Below are 16164 nucleotides of genomic sequence, written 5' to 3'. Positions count from 1 at the left end.
TCTTTTGAAAAATATCTAAATTAGGATGATCTAAAACTCCAGCAAATTATGGGTACTTCAGTTGCTTATGTTTGTGCTCCATGGGCAGCAATTTACCCAGTGTTTTTCCAATTCAAGTAAATGGGAGACAGCTGGGGGTTAGCAAGACTCATCTTACCAAATCATAGATATTTTAAACAGCTGGCAATAAACTGTAATTTATATCTATAAAGTAAAATATTTATCCAGAAGAAGTACCTTTAGAATATGTTTGAAAGCTGCATCCGAGCTGACATGAAGGAGAGCTTTGTATCTTATTGCCATGGGCTAGGGCTTCAGTTTATAGTTAATTTATATGCTGTTCTGAAATGCTGTAACTTTTATTATTAATCAATTTAAATTGAAAGAAGTAGTAGTTCTAAGAATTAAAAACAGGCTTCCTTCAGTAATTGAATTCATCAGACCAGTTTCATAAGTAGTAAATGTGACTGAACTCTGTACGATGAGAACATCAGTGGAGCTAAATTCACGTACATCATGAGCTTCACAAAGTCTGTATTTCACTCATAGTCTTTTCTAAACTGTTTTCCGTGATGCTCTGAAGAGGGCTGAACAAATGAGTTTTGCAGTGCACTGAGAGTTATGATATTTCTTAAAAATCTCAACTGAGCATTTTCCACACCAGGTTCTGATTGTTGAGAGTTTTAAATGTCTTGCCTTTTAAAATCTCTTTCCTGTCATTCTCTCTCTTAAAACACGCACAGTGTTACAAGACTTGCAAATCACTCTGTTTCTGCTCTTCACTAATTCTTGGGACATGTTGTTACATCTCCATTAAACTCAGTGTGCCAACATAGTTTTATCCCATAATTTGATGATTTGGTGGTAGGGTCCATAAGATATGCATAGTGGAAATTGTGTTGAGTGATCAGAACATGTGACGTGTCATTGTGGTTCAATGACATTTAATAAAATCAAGACGATTCTGTTTGGTTTGTTGTTGTTTTTTAAATAAAACCAGTGCGTGTAAGGAGATGAATGGGATGCACTAAAGAGCTGGGACATTTGAGCAGCCTGCAGATTAAACGAGACTAATGTGTAGTAACTCAGAGAAACCCAAAGCAGCAAATGTGGTCTCAAGAGGTAATATCTTTATTTTATATATTTTTCCTAATGCACCTAGCAGTGTTACAGGTATCTTTGTAATATTACAATGTTGTTCTGATGCGATAATATTTGTTCAGGTGGGATGGAATACTGCTTGTTGGTGGAGTTGGCCCCTTCATGTAAGGCCTTGTAGCTGAAGTATGTGGCAGTTCATTTCTAAAGTCTCATCTGCCTGTGTCTACATCAATGATGACTCAATGTCTGCACTATGGCAGTAGTGTGGCAGAGACTAAAAATTAGTAAATAGAAGCATTTGGTGTGTTGTTTTGGGCACTTGGCCTTCAGTCTAATGTTCTGGAGCTCTAATACATTCTTAGCCATCTGCTAAGGAGTAGTAAAGACACGACTGAAGATTAGTACTTTTGAGCTAGCCCAGTCTTCAAATTAGCTGAATTGCTCTTTTTCACTTTGGAGTTACTTTGAATAATGATTTTGCCCTGTGACATATTTCACTATTAAATTTCATTTAAAATTTTAGCTTTCTCTTTTGTTCAGTAATTCCTACTGTAAATTGAGAATATGGTACAGTATGCACATATGCTGTTTAAGTTGGATTGTAAGCTCTCATGACCATTGTTTTTGTTATACTGCAAGCCTTTTAGTATGAGGAGCCTTCTCATCTTTGTACAAATATACATCATTTCCAGAGTGTAGATCTGGCATATGTACATTTCTAAAATGCTAAAATAAATAATGTGTTCTATTTATCTTGATTTAAATTTGTAGACCCCCAAATACAGTGAACTCTGCCTCATATTCAGCAATTACCTAGATATGCATTAGCAAGAATATCAAGTTTAACCTAGATAAATAAGGCAATCTACTGAAAATAGTTTAGCACAACACCTTGATAACTTTCTGATATATTTAAATATTTTTGTTGTAATAGAAATGATACAAAAGACATAAATAATAACAATGACTTTTATATTGCCTTTCCCCTGGTTCACTGTCTAAAATCCTGATGTGTTTAAAAATTAGGTATAACTAGACTAAATTGGGAGCTTTCTGATGAAACTTTTTCTGAAAATACTGATTCATCAAAACCATAACTTATAATTTGAACATATCCTTGTTTACCTGAAGTTTCCACTGGGAGAGTTTCTCCAGTCCACAAATAAGAAGGACTAAACAGCAGTGTAGGGGTTAGCTGTCTAACTGGATCCAGTAAAAAACCTCTGGTTTCTGTTTTTTGTTGTCTGTTTGTTCCCAAATGTTGCAAAGTCTTAACTTGTTTGTTTGTTTGTTTGTTAATAGAAGCAGAGATCTTGGGTTTTGGCAAGCCCTAGTTATGTTAAACCTCTCCAGCACATACTTGACTATGAAGTCTAGAAGCACTTCACTGAAACTGTGTGAGATCTAAGCGTGTAGTCCCAAATGAGAAACAAACAAGTGATAAAACAAGTGATAATACAAATATTGGTTTTATCAGAAGGTGATACATGACTCGGTGATGTTTGGGAGCTTCTGTATTCATCTGGTTGTGCATCTAAGGATTGCATTTGCCATGCATTAGCTAAAGCATTGGTGCATTCTGTTGGTTATTTACCATCACCCTAAAGCCCCTCCTCTGTGCCCCTGCTTTTCAAGACCTAGTATCTCACTCTAGTCTTGTGGTTCCTTTTTCCTCTCTCCGTATATTCTTTAGCATTGCTGTCTAGGAAAGTGCACATTGATGGCATAAAATAAAACAGTCAGTCCTGTCAGTTGTTATGACTGAAAAGAATATCATGGTTAAGCTCTCTTTTGTAAAATGACTGCAGTGGTTTTAGCACTGGGAGGGCAATGACAACTGTAATCTGAGATTTACTAATGTGATTTATTTGCAAAATTCTCTTACTTTATACATAAATGCATAAATAAATATATCATGTTATAGTCTCCAAACATTTCCATTGTGATCTGGTTTTGGCAACTCCAAAATGGATTAATCAGTAAATGTTGCACAGTAAAATTCTTAGAAAACTGATGCCTATTACCAGTGTATTCCAGTGCGAGCAACCCTGTCACTCTGAGAGGACATGATCTCTTGGTTTTGAACTTTCTCTGATACTTTAACTGTGAGATCTTTGATTTTATTCTATGCATACAGAACTCAAATATAATACACCTTGTAATCAATGCTGGAGTTGAATTTAGGACTCTGACACCATAAAATATTTACCTTAAGAAGCAGAGATGAAACAGCTTTTTCACCAGAAGAGTGATATGAATAAGCTAATGAAAGAAGGGAGTACACTATAGCTGCTGTTTATGTGGTAACAACTCCTGACTTAAAAAGCAATTGCTAATAGCATCTTCTGTATTAGTTTGCAAGAAAACAGTACTTTAAAATGCACCTTTGTAGTTTAATTTACCAATATGCTATATTTTGCAAGTTTCTAATCTTTGTTTTATTCATAAATTAAAAAAAAAAAAAGCATCCATGGCATTGTGAATTGTAGATAATGAAGAAAAGGCTAAATGTGATATAATCATTCCATGTCCATATTAGAAGCACATAAAAGTAGACCCATCCAAATGGCTCCAAGCTATTTCTGCTTCCCAGAGGTGGCTTCTGTAAAAACAGAAGTCTCCTCATTGTCTTTATCTTCACATTTTTATCCTTGTTGCATCACATCTTGCGCATTTTCCTTTGTGCTTCTGCCTGTAACTGTGTTGCTCCATCTTTGGATGATTTAATCCCATCATAGTTTTAGTTTTTTTCTATTTTTCTGCATTTAGGTATAATTTTTTTCTCATTATTTCACAATTGGTAAATACTATTCCCCAAGCACACCCAAGAAGCCATGTTTCTAGGACTGTAGGTCTAATCCAACTACTGGAATATCTGCTACAAAATGCTGCTGATCCAGCCACGGAGTGCTGGGGTAAGGAGGGCTACTCTCTTTCCCTGCTTCTGATTACTTGAGCTGATCATTGGGAGTACCATATGGCCCTGATGGCTGAGCACAGAGCTTTTATATTTAAAAAAAATGGTTGCTTATTCTATTTGAAAGATTTCTTCCACTTATTTTTTTTTTTTTAAATAAATCACTAGTTAAAGTATTTTGTAAAATGTTTCCAAAATAAAGCATTTTGTTTCTGATAATATTTTCTTGTATTAACAACATGTTGTTTAGTTTCTGATTTCTGCCATGGCAACTTTTGCAGTCCTTTGATTCACAGAAAGAAGCAGCAGCACTTATTAAATTCATCTCCTGTTAATGGTGTTTGTGTGGTCTTATGAAACACATTGTCCTTTCGGTCTTTACATCTTATTATCTGATGTTCATGCCTGCTAGCTAATATTAAAGTATGGGATTGGAGAATTAAAAAAAAAATTGGAGGTGTTTCTAAACAATTCCCTTCAACTGTGAGTTCCTAGAGAAAGCTAGCTTAGCTGATATCAGCTTTACTGTTTCCACTGTGAATCAAAGTTTGCAAAGAAACATTTTTTGTCTTCTGCTGAAAAAACATATGGCTGTGGGAATGAAGGGGTTAAATGGGCAATTTAATTTAAATTTGTAACATTTGTTTTATTTAAATCTCTTATCATTGAAAATAATGTCTTGGTTATTAGTCATCTCTTTTCTATTTTCAGGATTTTTTCAGTTCTCAGAACTGTCTGAGGGTATCTGTTCTCAATTCCCTTCTCACGGTGCTACTCTTTTCTCTGTCTTGTGTTGCTGTATGCTTTAGTAAGAAAATTTGCTCTGGTTTCTTGAAGCTCCTGTGTTTGCAGAAATAATGACTGCCTTTTTCTTTCAGATTTTATATCTGAAAATGGAAAAGTAGATGTTATATGTAATTTCTGAAGTCATAATCTTTTTCTTACTAGCTGGAAGCAAAGTACTGTCATATAATACAACATTAATTACAGTACTTATGGTATATGGGTGCAAAAAAATTCCCCAGTGTTGTAGTTTAACCCCAGCTGGCAACTGGGCACCACCCAGCCGCTTGCTCACTCCCCCACTGGTGAGATGGGGGAGAGAGTAGGAAGACTAAATGTGAGAAAACTTGTGGGTTGAGATAAAGGCAGTTTAATAAGTAAAGCAAAAGCCACACACACAAGCAAAGCAAGACAAGGAATTCAGTTACTACTTCCCATGAGCAGACAGGTGTTCAGCCATCTCCAGGACAGCAGCGCTTCATCACATCTAACAGTTACTTGGGAAGACAAACACCATCACTCCGAACGTCCCCCCCTTCCTTCTTCTTCCCCCAACTTTACATGCTGAGCATGACATCATATGGTATGGAATATCCCTTTGGTCAGTTGGGGTCAGCTGTCCCGGCTGTGTCCCCTCCCAACTCCTTGTGCACCCCCAGCCTACTCGCTGGTGGGGTGGGGTGCGAAGCAGAAAAGGCCTTGGCTCTGTGTAAGCACTGCTCGGCAGTAACGAAAACATCTCTGTGTTATCAGCACTGTTTTCAGCACAAATCCAAACCACAGCCCCATACCAGCTACTATAAAGAGAATTAACTCTATCCCAGCCAAAACCAGCACACTCATTTTCAGTTGTTCTTCCAATCTGTGGTGCTTATAAATAAAAACATAGAATCATAGAATCATAGAATGGTTTGGTTTGGAAGGGACCTCAAAGATCACCTAGTTCCAACCCCCCTGCTGCAGGCAGGGACACTAGACCATGTTGCCCAAAGCCTCACCCAACCTGGTCTTAAACACTTCCAGGGAGGGGGCCTCCACAACCTCTCTGGGCAACCTGTTCCAGTGCCTCACCACTCTCACAGTAAAGAATTTCTTTCTAACTTCTAATCTAAATCGACCCTCCTTCAGCTTGAACCCATTACCCCTTGTCCTGTCACTACACTCCCTCATAAACAGTCCCTCTCCATCTTTCCTGTAGGCCCCCTTCAGATATTTTGTCACTTGAAATGATCTTTAACCTTGGTTTGAAGGAATATCAGCTCAAATTTTATTGCTATTGTAGTGGTTTTGGTTATTCTGAATTGTTTCACAGGGTTACCTTCGTAAACATTGCCATCCTTTCCAGCCACTCATAGCAGATTGTCATGTATGCCCTGCAAAAGCTTACCATGCAAATTGCAAACAAGCGATAGCCCAATATGGCGCCCCAGAAAAAAAGATACTCAAAACATGGAACAAGTATCAAACTGCTGTTCACGAAGAGCTGTTCTCATATGAACTCTAAGAATTCATTCTATGTCAAAACAACCAACAAAAAAATTCATCTGGGTGACAGATTTGGACATCAGTTTTTAGTGTTGCTTCTCAAATTGTCATAACAAAAAAAGAAGACATTTCTGCATCTCTGTACCTGCAGCTATTTTACATTAGTTCTTTGTTTTCTTTGTTAATTCCTGCCCTTTTACAGTGGACAGTAAGATCGGTGTCACGAGCTGAACAGCTGAGAGTGATGCCCTGCGAGGGGGCGGTGGGGGACCGTGCTTCAGCTCCCCCACGACCTGAGGTGGAGAGCTAAACAGCACAGACAGGGCAGTGTGCGGTCCCTCATAGCTCACCTCTACCAGTAAGCTGCCCCTGCCTAAGCTGAAGCAGGCTTACAGGTGTTATAAATCGTTGGATTCTTCCAGTCCTTTCCCAGGGACGTAATGAGGGGGGAAAATCTCGAGCCTGTTTCCCACTTGTGCAGGGCCTTGGCTGTGTGTGAGCGGCACTATGTGAATGAGGGTGTTTGTATTTAGCTTTGAAGACTTTTCCTCTTGCATACTGAAGGGAGAATTGTGCAGTTATGTGTAGACAAGTATTTAAAATTTCTGTTGGCTTAATGTAAACAGATGTCGGAGGTACTCTGATGTTAATGAGGAATTTCTACACCCACGTACAGCTTTACGACTGGCCATGGAAGCCCGGAGGCCTAATGTGTCTTAAGCTGCAGAAGTACTGTAACAATCATTATTCTGTGTCAGGACAAAATTACCTTGTAGGAGCATTGCATAATGTCTGCTATATTAATCATTAGAGATATTTTTGCAGTACTCAATTATATTACGAAGGCTGGGTTATGTTCTGATCTTTCTAATGGTCACATGTAAAGTAGTGAAGCCTCTATTATTTTATAATAAGTAACGCATATCCGACAGAATAATGCATTATGCACATCCTCTCCTATATGACTCTAAAGGTCAGCTAGTAACTTGAATATTTTTGTCCTCCAGAACATTTCACTTTAAGGGTTCATTACAAAGAACGTCTTTCTCTTTCCAATATGTTCTAACAGCAGGCTATCACATACACTACCAAGTTTTGACTATTTTATATTATACAAAGTACAATTGCATGAGCATGGCCATTGCACACATTCACTTACAGTTATCAATTTAAAAGCATTTCAGGATCAAACTAAGCCAGCTTTTACTGGAACGTATGACAAAGGAAGCAGCCCAAATGCTGCAATTTACTTTGGGTAGATGTTTCAAATTCAGATGTAATAACAGACACCAACAGACGCTGCCCTAGTTTATAGATTCTGGCATTGCCAACAGGTGTTTTGTTCTTAGTCTGATTGCTGTTTCTTCCAAAAAACGTACATGCAGACCTTTATTTTTTAAAGTCTGGAACCCTGCAGTAAGCTTTAGTGATTGTCAAAAGCTGTATCTCATTTCAAATACATCAAACTCCTATGTTTAGTGGTGGAAAATTTTCTTTCCAAAGGTATTTATTTAAAGTTTAAATATCTTATCCTATTTGAATTCCCAGGAACATTTGCTCATTTTCACAAATAGAAACTTACAGTTTAAATTCTGCTTTTTTTAATTACTATCCCATTCAGAACACATGCAGAAATGAGGAAAAGAAGCATGTTTTGCCTGTGTGAGTGCTCACATGTGCATTGCATTTGTGAGCCACAGAAGGCTTGTCCAAAGCTGATTTGCCTGCTAATAGCTGATGGGAAACATGCACATGAGGTCCAACTATGTTTAAAGAATCAGCTTAACTTTGAACATACAGATGCTACCCATATACACAAAAGATAAGCTCACTGTTAAAGCTTTGCTCTAGAAGGGTGTTAGTGGAAAATTGAAGAAGAAAATAAAACCTCTATCTTAACAGGCCAGCCTAGTAAGATGAATAAAAATGTAGGATTGGACCCAATATAGTTTTCTCTTGGTAAGAGGTATGCCTCTGACCTTTGCCTTCTCAAATGTTTAGTGTTTAGTTCTGAAGTGGCTGTTTCAAATGCTATACACTTTCTCGGTCGTTGTTGGGAAGCTTCTATTTGATAAAGCTGAATTGTTGTGATGGGTTAGTCTGGCAGAAAACTGGCTGGAGAATTTTGTGATAGCTTTGGGGCCAGACCCCAATCAACAGGCCATATGTTTAGATCCTTCTCCATAACAGATGACTGTTCGTGTACGCTCCCAGGTGCAATGTCATTGGGATTGTATTTGCAAACATAAACTAGTGACATTCAATTATGTTCATAGGCAATGTTGTAAAAGCCACAGAGGAAGTAATTTACAACACTAGCACAATATGCAATTCTTTGCTTATAATCAATTTTTCATTATATAGGAATATGGTATACTATGTTCATATTTGTTTTTCTAATTTGTTGAAAGAGCTGATAATGTGTAAAGTTTGTCCCTTTCAAGCAACTGACATTTGAGAAAATAGTGGGGCAAAAGAAATTGCTAATAAAGCAATATCAATATATTTTTATGAAATTTTAATTAGAAATAAAAGTCTGAACCACCAGTGTTTGGGCTACTTCCTGAAATGCATCTTACTCTTTTTTTCCTGTTGGAGTGCGAGTAGTGTTGCCCAAGTGAAGTGGAGCCTGCATTCACCTGACAGCCTGTTGCAGGTTTGCTCTGTACTGACGGCAGTGCCAGGGTAAAGCATTTAGTGACCGGTTCCTGAAATAAAGCATTCATTGCTAATTTCCTCATACCACTCTTTGAGACATCACGCATTTTGGTTTTTACTATAAATGTAAAAGGGCTAAATTTGTATCTCATGGGCACAAATGTTTTCTTCAGTAACAACTACTTTGTCATGAAAATGTCCATGTATATCACATGTGATCTGTGTTTTGACAGTGAAATTCCTGCCAGTGACTTGATAATACCACAGCCCAAGTGCTTAGAAGGTTAAAAGGCACTTTGCTGGCTAGAGTTTGCAAAGTTTGTTTTTAACTGGTTCACTTTCTCTCCTGAGATGAAAAGATAGGTATTAGTGCCAATTTGTGGTGATGATTATTCTATTGAAAGTAGCAAATAATTTTTTTGGGAGGCTTAGTGAACAGTCACCAGGTGGGATTATTTCTGTGGGCATTCAGGTTGAGACCAATTTCTAGAGACTAATGGCTCAGTGGGCTCTCCAGTCCCATTTTAGCCTTGCCCTGGTACTAAAATACATTCTCTCATTTAACGTTGCAGGAGAGTCTTAGGTACTGACCTTCTGTCGTGGTGGGTATCTGATGATGGAATGAATATGTTTGTCAAATCCAAAATGATTTTTCAGCAATATTTTCTGTCATTGTGCAGTTCTTATAACAAAAATTAATGAAAGAATCATATTAGTAATAAAATGATTAGTTTAGTGAGTAGTAAATTTATTCTGCTACTCTGACTTTATTTAACAAGTGGATTTTCTCTCTCTGCTCTTTTAACTTGGTCGACTCATGAGGCCCCTTAGAAGATAATGCTGTTCAAGCATGCATTATGTGTCTTTAAAGAATTAGTTGCTAGGAGAGTCCATTTATAAGCACTGAGGTTGCATTAGAGACCATATTCTGAAAATGACTGTAGCTGTGAGCTTGGAAGTGATATTATATGAGACAAGGAGATGTTCTAAGGGAGAAACATCGCATACTGCATTCCAGCTTGAGGGTAACTAATGGTAGCATGATCTTTAAAAGCAGATATGCTCATTCAGACAGTAGAATACGCTCTCTATCACTTTTCTGCTATTACATGACGACTATTAAGTCCAACTAAATCTAAATGTTATGAAGAAAAATTAATCAAATAATTACTCACAACTAATAAGACATTTCATATTACAATGACAAAATTGTATTAAATGTTCTCTCTCTTCTTTGCATTCCTAAGTTTTTCAGAAGACTTGTATATTAAAACTGGTACATTTTTACTAGGTATTATATCTAAGCATATTAGATAAATTATCTAATTTCATTCTTCCAAATTTTATCTTTTCCTGTCTGATGTAACAACATTTAACCTAAATTTCCGTAGCACCAAGATATATTGTTATCCTTCTCTGTCTTTTTTGTGATGGAATGACAGAATTCAGGATTTAATAAATAGGTAGGGTGTTCAGGCCTGCTTAAACACAGTATGAAAATTGGGAAAGTGTAGTACAAAGTAATGCTACAATGTAAAATAAGAGGATAATTTATTAATATAAAATAATAGGAAATTATATTTGGCCCTCTATTTATGTACTGTGCATGTTACAGGTTAGTTATATTTTGGCTTTCGTTCTCTGTAATTTCTCTTCATCTTTTAGATTTTTTCAGAATGAAATTTCCTTTGGAAGAAACCATGTATAATTTGTACAACAATTCACAGATCCAAACCCAAAACATCTTGAGAGGATGATCATTTCTATATATTCATGTTGGAAAGGTCCATTGAAGTTTCTGCTTCTACTGAAATAAACTTCTTATATCAATTGATAAGTACAATTTTCTTAGGGGAAAAAAAAGTTATTTCACATTTTGTGAAATCACATATTGCTTGTGTGATTTCAGAGATTCCAACTGAAAACAATGGACAAAACTAAATTTTTGCCCTCAGAAGACCAAGCTTAATGTACCAGCATGGATTGTATTGTGGTGTGTTGATCTTGTGAGGTGTGTTCATCCTGATGGTTGAAATTGCTTCCAATTGGGACTCAAACATGTACTGCCAACCAGGCAATAGTGACTGAATCAAGTATTAGACATGAACTGGACAAAAGATATCAAAGCTTTATTTCTCTTCTGTTTCTTTTTAACCACAAACACACTAGTTCTCATCAAAAAAAGAATGGTTAAAAACAAAACAGCAGACATGTTTTCTGCGAATCCCAGAAATATATATTAACTATACCTTCCCTATATTTATAAGTTAAAATAAATTCTCTGTCAGTTTTAAGACAATGGTCATATAGCTCAGAGTTACCAGAATGAAGCATCATGTCTTGATAAAACATTTTTCTACTCTGCAGCTTCCCGGTGAACAGACGACAACTCTATTTAGCGGAGCTGAGTCTTTATTTCCCAGTTTTAGTGAAGAAATTGGACAAGGCCAGGGAAACACAGGTTGAAAGCTGAGAGTAATTCAGTCCTTACCTTCACTACTGAAATATGGCTAGTCTTTGATTGCCATCTTATAGTATTTGAACCGCTCACTTAGGAAATTAGATGTAGTAAAGCAAATTGAAGGCAGGTGCAGCTACTTATCATATACAGGCATAGGCACCTCTTTGCTGAAAACATGCAAATCAAATTTGGAAGTAATAGTAGTGGCTCTGCAAACCATGGGATCAGTTAGATGTTTGACAGGGAAGAATGTATGTTCACAACATTGCTTGACCCATGTTCTAAGGGCAGCATTGAAACCATAATTCTACTCAGTGGAGCCATAGATCATTGACAAGATGGTCTCATAAAGAAATTGTGTCAGGCAAGGTCATCTTCCTCTTGTCCAACTTCCTGGCCAAATAAAATGCAACTCATAAAATGTTCACTGTACACGCTCTTTAAATGTCTCTGTGCAAAAGACACTGATGACTGAAAAATTAATCACAGCAGTTTACTCAATGAATAGATGCTGAATAAATCTTTCTGCTTATAGGATGACTGTGAACAAATAGCAAAGTCTTTAAAGTTAGTCTTATTTGATATTTTCTGAATAATTTTAATAGCAAATCTATTCCTTTCTCGCTGCTTCGTATTCCATATTGAAGCTGTGCTGAAGATTTGTTGCAAGCAAAACGTCTGTTATTGATTCCCTTTCAGATGAAGTATAACATTTCAAGTCAGGTGGGATTATTGTACCTTAGTAGTGTGATAGATCTGCTGTTTACAGTATCCCTCATGCTACTACAGTAGGTAAAACCAGCTGCTCGGGAGTGCTTCACCAGCAGAAAAAATGCAGCATGCGTGTCAGGGTACGCCACTGCCTTCTGTCCCGGTGACAGCAGCTCTGCCAGGGCTTGGCGGGGGCTGCCCCCTCCGGGCTGTGTCTGCGAGGCATCTGCTGGTGCTGCTCCTGGGACCTGCCAGCCAGATCTGGCCTGGGGGCTCTGGGAGCAAAGCAGCTAGGGAAAGAGCAGAGAAATTATACTGTTTATTTCAAATGGGTCTTTTGGCCCATATGACTTTGAGACTTCTTCATGGAGAATGTGCTTAGGCCATACATTTGTAAGGCCACGCAGAAAAGTTTAAACTTAATTGTCTTTTTGCTGCACAGTTGAAAACCTGTGCCCCTATCCCATTTGATTTTCCTTTATGTCAGCTCTGGCCAGGGGGTTTGGAAATTCTGTTGTATTCTGTTCCCTTTAAAATATAGTGCTATTTCACTGGACAGTTAGATATGCAGGTTTAAAATCAATTTTAATTCCACATATTTTGATTTTTTTAGCACCAAGAGTTGTCCAGCTGATGCAGTATAGTTGAGTGGCTTCTGTTTCAGTCTGCTAGAGCAGTGGCCTGGCAGGGTGCAGAATCGTACCATAACTGGCATTGAGGAGGGACAATTTTTTCTTTCCTCTCTGTTCTTTTGGCTTCAGTTCAGAAGTACCTAACTCAGTCTGGTGTGACTGAAAAAATTTGAATCTAATTGAATAAATAACATAATAATGCCATCAAATATTTGCTTTACTAACATAATCATCCACATATTTTCTATCTATTAAGGTATCATAAACTCAAACCCCCTCCTTCAGGTATTCTCACAGAGTTAGAAGGGCTACTTCAGCACCCATCTTTACATTTTTGTTATAGAGCAGGTTTCAGAGTCTCCAATAGGTAAATAATACATGATAAAATCTACTGAAGTTATGGAACCCTTGACTAGTACTTTTCTTTAAATATTAAACATTATTTTTGAAGTTGTTTGAACTATGCACAGTTTCACACAACAATTTTCCTGTTAGAAGGGAAATATGCCATCCTCAGCCAGTTTTTTGTTTGATGTCCATGAATACTAATATTATGTAGAATCTCTTATTAACTGTAGTGGTTCAGAATAAACTATATGCAAGTTCTGTAATTATTTAATTCTGAATGAAGTTAAAGGAAAAACTTTTGAGCCAGAGTTGCAAACTTCATGCTTGTTACTTGCTAAGGCAACTCTCAAAATCATCTGGTTTTTTTTTTTTCATTGCAAGATAACTTGCAAAGTTAAGTGTTTTAAACATAAACAGACAAACAAGCCTTCTGCAAGTAGTTTTTCATCTGCACTTTTTCATTAAATTTAAAAAAAATTTCTCAACTACAAAGCTTCATTTGATACTGGTAAAGGGACATGTACTGCTTTCTCTATTCCCCTACCTAGTAGTCTGTCTCAGCCTCTGAAATTTGAGCATATGTTCTGGAAAACAGTTAGGACAAAGAAAAAAAATAAGTGATATAAAGGAACTTTCTATAAGATATGTGGCTTAATAAAAGCTGCATTTCAGCAGAGTACTACAGCAAACACATGCTGGGCCTCCAACCATCCCCTGTCTCCGAGTGCTTCAGTGACACGGTCGTTTAACTCAGGGATTTTATATGCATCCAGCAGAGGCTGTCTATTATATTGATTTTAGAAGTTTCCTATTACAATATTAATTTTCTGTTGTGTCAGATCAAAATGGTTGGTTCTTCAACCATTTCTCAGACAAAAGTCTTATTCTTTGAAACTGTGGAAAAACTCCAGAGCATAGTTTATTCATAGTTTGGAACTGGATTCATTATTAATTATAACAAACTTTATTTATGCAAAAAGATTTATGGAAAACAGATTAATGAATGAATGGGTGCAGGAGAGGGTTGCCATTCCAAATATAGCCCAAAGCCTTGCTTGAATGCAGTACATAGTAAGAATTAAGTTATTTTGTCTGTCCAATTTACATAAAGTTAGGCTGAGTGCCAGCTGCAGGGAATATGGAGTACTTTGTTTCAGAAAAAGGAAAGAGGGATTGATTTAACTGATAGGAAGAAAGATAGGTATTTAATAAGACTGTAGATACACCATAATGGGATATTTGTATGCATACTGATAGATTTAACGACTATTAATGTGTTCTCTGTGGGATGGGCTTTACAGTTATGCTTCAGAATGCATTTATTTTTCTGTGCTGATTGCTGGTCTCATATTTTGCAAAAGATTTGTTCCGTATGCCAGTTGTGTGGTGCTCAGATGCTGCACTGCTTGTGCATTATAAATACTTACAGTGTGTAGGAGAAGCAAGTAAGTGGAGTCTGTCAGGGGATCCCATACTAATGAAATTTGGGTTGATATACTAAAATCCCCAAGAGAAATGGAATGTAAGTCCCAGCTTGCTCCAGTGTGTGTTCCTATATACCTTGTACACTACCAATAAAGTTTTCATCACAGCTTCTAGGATGCAGATAAGCAAAAGGAAAAATCATTATGCATGGACATGGGCAGTCATTACAAATAAGCACAGACTCATTCCCTCACATCGTTTGGCAGGTAAAATTGATCCAAAAATGCTTCTGAAATTGGTGACTTAGTCTGCTGCAAGTGTCCTCATTGCTAAGCAGAGCGTGTGCAGTAGATGTTGCTTGTAGACTCACTAGGAATGGAACTAAACCCTAGGAAAGAATATGATTTGGGATTTTTATTATAGAAAATAATGACTTGATTAATGTGTTCTTGCCTTTTAAGCTAACCACGGAGAATAGCAACTAGGTGATGCAACGCAAAAAACAAACCATTGCACAGAAGAAAATACTCAGCTGTGATGGAGTAGGAGGGCTGAGCGAGAAAGAGTGCTGCTCTGCAACAGTTACTCTAGGCTGAGCCAAGTAGCTTGGCAGAAGTACATGCACACCACCCAACTTTAGATATCTCTATGAAATTAATACAAAAAAAGAGAGGATATTTTTATTTCCAACACAATAATTAGCAATAACAAGGTTAAGGGAGCACAGAGACACCAAATACATGTTTTGTTTTAATAAATGATACTACCAGATCCCAAGCTGTTGGAACAACTTCCAGAATGCTCTGTCAGTAAACCAGCTGGGGAGGAGGCCTGTATTATTTGAATTATGAACAGGATGTGAAATCTGTGTGACGGGACTGTCATCATCTGCCTCTGATGTGTACGTTGCTGTACTTTTTCTCTTTGGACTAATTTTATTTTTATTTTTTTCTACAGGCACAGTATGCATCATTCCTTTTCCTCCAGTGCTCTTTTCCCTGAATAATCACAACTTATGTGACTATAATCAAAACTTCTGTGACTAGAAGCAATGGACACAGGTAAAAAGACCTAATATGAATCTCTACATTAAGTTACATTTATTAAAAAAACACCCACAAACTTTATAAGAGAGCATGTGATCTCAAACTAAAGTATGATTAACTTGCATTATTTTAAGACTGAATTACTGAAGTATTTGTGTAAATTTCTTATAAACATTTGAAATTAATCTTTTGGTAAAGCACTTTTAATTCTCTTTTGTTCTCATTATTTGGCCTGCTATCCCCCTCTGTGCCTCGTTGGCCTAGAAATGGCTTACAGTGTCTATTCCTCTTGCTGCTGCTGTTCTGTTGAGTAGTACATTCGCTGCCTCACTTGTATAGTCTCTTCACAGCTCTTTTCATAACCAGTTCAATTATAGCATGCAGAGATTTTTTTTTTTTTTCCTTGAGTAGCTTTTCTAATTTTGGAACTTTCAATCCCCAGCCAGTAGAGTAATGAAGACTCCTTGGTCTTGTAACTGATATTCAAAGTAAAAGAGTTTGCTAGTTATTTTATGTATTCACTGTGGGCAAAAACTCATCCCAAGCCAAAAGGCCTGCAAAAGGCCCCATCATTCCTAAAGCCCTCAGGGCCTAATT

The 16164-nt window shown here is 37.1% G+C and overlaps 1 long non-coding RNA gene across 1 annotated transcript in view; it reads left to right on the top strand.

The window, feature by feature from the left end:
- The window catches only part of LOC142602751 (uncharacterized), a 231117-nt gene extending 215585 nt beyond the window's left edge, over positions 1–15532 (top strand). The window contains exon 3 of the long non-coding RNA XR_012836523.1: positions 15479–15532. This is a non-coding gene — a long non-coding RNA (uncharacterized LOC142602751). The remainder of the gene's footprint in view (positions 1–15478) is intronic.
- The last annotated feature ends 632 nt before the right edge of the window (positions 15533–16164 follow it).

The sequence above is a fragment of the Balearica regulorum genome, chromosome 8 (genome assembly GCF_011004875.1).
Source record: "Balearica regulorum gibbericeps isolate bBalReg1 chromosome 8, bBalReg1.pri, whole genome shotgun sequence".
Lineage (NCBI taxonomy): Eukaryota > Metazoa > Chordata > Aves > Gruiformes > Gruidae > Balearica > Balearica regulorum.
This window is presented reverse-complemented; position numbering and strand designations above follow the sequence as displayed.